Source organism: Anguilla rostrata, chromosome 1, assembly GCF_018555375.3.
Source record: "Anguilla rostrata isolate EN2019 chromosome 1, ASM1855537v3, whole genome shotgun sequence".
Taxonomy (NCBI): domain Eukaryota; kingdom Metazoa; phylum Chordata; class Actinopteri; order Anguilliformes; family Anguillidae; genus Anguilla; species Anguilla rostrata.
This window is the reverse complement of record NC_057933.1, coordinates 9,812,214-9,818,334: the sequence shown is the minus strand read 5'-3', so window position 1 is coordinate 9,818,334 and position 6,121 is coordinate 9,812,214.

Below are 6,121 nucleotides of genomic sequence, written 5' to 3'. Positions count from 1 at the left end.
AGTGGACCCTGCAATGAAGCCATCGGCTTGTTTTCTTTTTGTCTTTTTGTTTTTTCTTTTTCCCCCCCTCCCTCCAATGGAAAATCCAACGTCCCTGCCAGCATGTGTTATTTTGGTGATCCTGAACTGCAGCCCCATTGCTTTTCTTAACAACCTCTTTGTGTTTTATTATACGGCCGGGCCATTGTAAGTGCCTTCTGAAGCCGGCAATATCTTGTCTATGCAAGTCCTTTCTGTGAACCTGAACCTCCCATGAGGAGTTGTTTTCCCACTGTTTTTTAGGCCCAAAATCCACCCCGTTTGCAAGCTGCCGTGGGAGGCGGAAATGGACGGTGGCCAGATTTTAACACTGGCCGGCCCTGGTGTTGGGGGGGGCCACAATGTGGGCAGGGGAACATCCCCATTAACCTCAAAGCACCCCTCGCACCCCCCACATTCACAAAGAGACCTGCGACTGCACACATCTGGACTTTTACAACAAAGAGAAGTCAAGCCCTTGGATCAGGAAAGACCAAAACTTTTGAAGTTTTTATTTATTTTTATTTATAGTGTTTACGAGCAAAACCACATTCTGTCTCACATAGACATGTACAATGGCCTCCAAATTTGCTCATATTTTATTGGTTCTGGAAAAAGATAAACAATCCAAGTATGTGAATTTTTTATATTGGAAAAGTCATACTGCTCTGAGCAGGAGCTTGTTTTGCAAATAATGGGTCCTAATGATACTTTATTGTTGATAATTGATACTTCTGTGTTGTGGGTTTTGAAAAGATGTCACTCTCTGAGGTGTAATCACTAACGGTTGAAACTGCAATGGGTGAGTGGTTTAAAGAGCTAAAGAGAATCGCAGAGACTCACACATTTCTCCCTAAGGTTTACAACTTTCAGTATCTAGTCTTGATTCTATGCTTTTGATTGCCTTTGGAGTTTGTTATGGCTGTTGTTGTTATATTTGTCTACATGAAGACCAGAGTTGTGCCAGTGAAAGTCAAGGAAGCCATTATGAGGCTGAGAACTAGGAAAACAACAGTCAGACGCATAGGCCAAAGCTTGGGCTTATCAAAATAAACTGTTTGGAACGTCATTAAGAAGAGAGCACTGACTCCGCAATTACAAAAGGCCTGGTAGGCCAAGGAAGTCCTCTTATCAATCTCACTATAATGAAGAAAATCTCCCGAACAACTGTCCAATGGGTCGGGAGCACTTTTCAGGAGGCAAGTGTGGATGTGCCAGATGCAAACAGCTAGTTAGCTGCAAAAAAAAACAGGATGGCCAGGTTGCAGTTCGGTATGAAGTACCCAAAAAACCTCTGTAAAAAGGTGTGGGCAGATGAGACCCAGATTCAGAGTGAAGGCAAGAGAAAATGTGGAGGCCAAAAGGAACTGCCCAAGATCCAAAGCACACCACCTCATCTGTGTAACATGGTGGTGGGGGTGTTACAGTTTTAGCGTGCTGCCACAGGTTCTGGCTGACGTGTCTTCATTGATGTAACTGCTGATAACAGCAGCAGAATGAATTCTGAAGAGTACTGAAACACCTACTCAAGTTGAAACAAATTCCTCCAATCTCATTGGGCACCGCTTCATCCTACAGAAGGACAATGACTCAAAACATACTGCTAAAGTAAAAAAGGAGTTTTACAAAGCCAAAAACTGGAAAATTCTCGACTGGCCAAGTCTGTCTGAATCCTGTTGAACAAGCATCTCATATGCTGAAGAGAACTTAAGGCAACTAACCCTCGACAAGTAGGAGTTGAAGATGGTTGCAGTACAGGCCTGGCAGAACACCACCAGAGACGACACTCAGCATCTGGTGATGTCTATGGCTCACAGACTTCAAGCAGTCATTGCAGGCAAAAGATATGTGACAAAGTACTAAACATGACTACTTTCATTTGCATACATAAAATGAATATGGCCTGAACATTATGGGCTATGTACAAAGTCCTCTCTACATGTTGAAACCAAAACATATAAAAATAGCCTTTGATAACAGAAGATAAGATTATCTTCCTTCCCTTCCTTACAAATCTAAAATTGTAGCGTACAGAACCAAGTCAAGAAAAAAATGTCCTCGTCCAACATCATGAAGGGTTACTGTGTGCATTGCATGTTGAACCAATGAAATTACTTTTATTTTTTAAATTATTTTTTCAGCTTTCCTGATTAAATCTGGGCACAGACTTCTATAGTTTCATTTTTACACTTCAGTCTTGGATGTGGACTTTGTGCTGGTTTACTTTACAGAAAGCTATTTGACATTAGCCCCTCAAAGTCTCACTGGATTTCCCATGAAGTCATTAAAATTAGATTTTAAAAAAAGTAACAATCAAATGGGTGGTAAAAAGATTGGGTTTGTGGAAGAATTGGGGACCATCTGATGCTATCTAGCTTCTGAGTGGTCACACACTAATGCATATCTGTACCCAGTATGACATTCTCAACAAGCTTATGTAATGCAGATCGATCAATTACTCGATGCACAGGGGACTGTAGGAGGGACAGGTCGTATGGGAACATAAGCTAGGTTTTCAGGAAATCGATACATGGAGGGCAATTGGCTAAATCGCAGGCAAAAGCCACAGGAAATACGGGACGGAAATGCGATATAGGACCCAGAGGAGTCCCATTAATCATAGCTTCTGAGCTTGTCCTCTTCGGTTTTTGTCCGATACCCTGAAGATTTTAGTCACTGCTGTAGTTTCCGGCATCACAATGAATATCCCCCACCCCCCGCTCCACGTAGCAGGAAGGACAATCCCCAGATGACATCCATTCATACAGTTTTCATGCGAAAATGTGTTTTTCAACACGTATTAATATGAGAGAAGTCTTCTGAGACAAGGTCTGAGTCAAAATATTTCAATAGTAAGTGACAAAATATTTTTGGTAGTAATTTTTTGGCATTGCCTACAGTCTGGCTCCTTGAAAATTTCCAGTCATGTCCGCCTCATTGGTCTTTGATTTCCTGTAGGTTTATTTCAGGCAGTTGCGTGTCAGTAGGGGGATTTCAGGCACAATTACAGTTGTTTTTTTGCGGAATTTCTTTGAAATTCCAGCCGCTGATTGGCAGACCCTGTTCTTATGAGCATGTCTTTAGTCTTGCTGGAGAACAATGCCGAGAACAAAGCTGCTGCATTAGTTAATGAAGAGAAGACATTTGGCCCCCGTGACATCCGTAAAGATCGATGGCTTCTCCTCGGCCCTCTAATCTTCTCTTATTGGCGCATTGGAGGGTGGGGTGGGGGTGGGGGGTGGGGGGGGGAGGAGGGAGTCGGGGGGGAGTCGGGGAGGCGGAGTCGGGGAGGCGATAAAGGCACAGCAGTGTTTGTGTTAAATTAACTCCCGTGTTTTGGCAGCTGCGTTTGGCGCGCTCGCATCGCGGCGAGGCGTCCCGACCGGACAGCCGTGCCGGGTCAGTCCTGAAGTGAGATCCAGCTCCTGGAGGGGAGAGGTCCCGCGGTCCAGGTGCTCTGGTAAAGCTCTGATTAAAGGGAGGGACCAATCCCTAGTGGGAATGAGCCTTTCCGACAGCTGACCCTTTTACGGGGTCAGCTCGCACTGGAAATGCAAGGTTCACATTCGCTGCACTCTGTAAATGCTCTTACCCACCACAACTTTTAAAGACTTTTTAAAATCTTTTTATAGATCTGATCCATTTATACAGCTGGATGCTGACTGAAATACCTTACTCAAAGGCACAATGGCAGTGCCCTTGGTGGGAATTGAACCTGCAACCTCTGATTTATAAGCTAGTTCCATAACCATTTTACTACACTGCTATAAGTATATGTTCCTTTTTGAAGGTATACCCTCTTATGGTAATTTACACAGAAATTCTTTTTTTTTTTTTCGTCTACCTGGCCATTCACCCTAATTATTCCTTCCTTTTTTTAGGTTTTTTTTTTTTGTTGTCGCTTCTGTCTAAAGAGAGACTCGTGTGCCGTACTTGATGTTCCATCTGAGCTTAGCTATTGTGAGCTGCACAAAAACAGTGCTGGTGGTCATAACAGTTTCTTATAAGTGCATGCTGGTGGGAGTGAACATTTCCCATGGCTCCCAGAACCTTCCCATGTCTTTGTCAAGTCTAGTCATTAGTAACTCATCCTCTAGGTTACTAAAGTTTCAGCGTAGTTGGTAAACTGTGACCATTTACACTTCATAATGAATTCCTTGTTGCACCACCCCTGTCCCTTAGCCATTTTCAGCACATTATTAATCTGAAATCAATGCAACTCCTCCATGAGGAGTTCCTTAAAGAGACACAGAGACACAGAGACAAAACCGGCGTGAGGTAGTTTTGGTTATAACAGCTCTCTGGAAAACATTAAGTCTTTTTTTTTTTTTACCAACCACTCAAAGTTCACCCATTGTCACTCTTTTCCCGTATGTCATACATTTCGTGACATTGAGGTTTAATTAAGACACTGCTGGTATCTGTTCAGTCACGCACACATGCACCCACACACACGTACACATTTCTTATCTGATCAAGCTGCAGCAGAATGAGTTTGAGGAAGCAAGCCAGTGTTTGTAAGCAGGGAGGTGTGTGTGTGTGTGTGTGTATGAGAGGGAGAGCTGTGTGTGAAAGTAATAGCTTGCGTCAAGTCACTATGAAACTTGTGGAACCTGCAGCACCATGTTCCTGTTTGTGTAACAGAGTGGAGATATGGGGGAAGCACACGTAGAGAGATTCAGAGTTAGCATCTCTGTGTGTGAAACATTCTCCAAGCACGGGAAATATAACTGAAAACACACTCACGATAGCTCCAGGTTTTGGTCTTTACAGATCTCATCTTAAGGTTGTACTGGTGCACAGCAGAAATTTGATTTGCAGAGAGCCAAGTTCGAGTTGATGATGATTGACACCCCCTGCAAACTCGGCATTGGAGCAGTTGTGTCAGAATTTCTACGTGGGGTATGACGACAGACCGTATAGGGTATGACTCAATGCCCTAAACGGTCCGTTGCTCGTAAATTCACTTCAGCGCTTGTCCTGATTCTGCTCTGACGGATCTCTTAACCAAATGTTTTTATTTCCGCTGCTGTCAGCCTTTAAGGCTCATCTGTTCGAATGTTAAACTGGGCCTGAAGTTAATAGCAAAAAGCAAATGGTGCCATGGTGGCTATGTGTAGCTGCAATAAAATTGTCTTGTGTTTACAGTGAATTTGCAAGCTGAAAATAATTTAAGCTAGTAGAAATGAAGTTGAGGTTTTTTTTTTTTTTTACAGTTGTAGTCCATCATGAAGGTTGTTTCTGTGTCATTTTCAGTTTGAGACAGTTTATATCATTGTTTCTGTTGAAAATGCCTGCTGAAGCATCATAATGTTGTACAAATTATCTTGAACAAACAGGAAGTATTATGAAAGGGCTGACGCCTTGAGATGGAACGTGCTAAGTCAGCCACTTTATCCCTTTGATGCCCCTGCTCTGAAAATTGTGTTTGAATTCTCAGAAAAAAAGCTTTTAATGCATCTATTGCAACAGAAGTTAAATATTCTCAAGAAATAGCGAATCCTGGAAACAGGAACTTCCTGGAATCCCGGAAATCCCAGACCATTTTATACGGTATCTATTTTCAACTGCACGTGGCTTCTGAACATGTAAGTTTACCTCAGACAATCTCACAATGGCACATTATCCAGAAATACCAAGTATCCAAATATAGAAATGATGGTGATGCAGACTGTAGGACATTATGTGAGGTAAGCATGAGTGTTGTGTTGTGTGTAAAAGCTGATTAAAACTGATTGGGTGACCTTTCTCTGGATTAGTGTGGGTTATCATTACAAGGTCAGAAATAGATTCACAACCAACACCCTGACGGAAAACCTTGTCTGACAGAAAACCTCAACACTATTGTGTATGGCCAGTCCTTGGAAGAGTGAATACCAGCAGAATTATGAATAAGGGCACGTTCAATTGTTCTTAAAAAAAAATTCTTTTAAAATATACTTCATTATAATTAACACATATTTATGAAAATAAATATGCCTCATGACATAGTCTGCGCTGATTAGCTCCGTCCCTGTGGGCTTGGCATAAAATGAACAGAATAACGCCATTTGCTTGCAATTAGACGTTATGTTGTACCCAAGCACACTTTTGATGATTATGA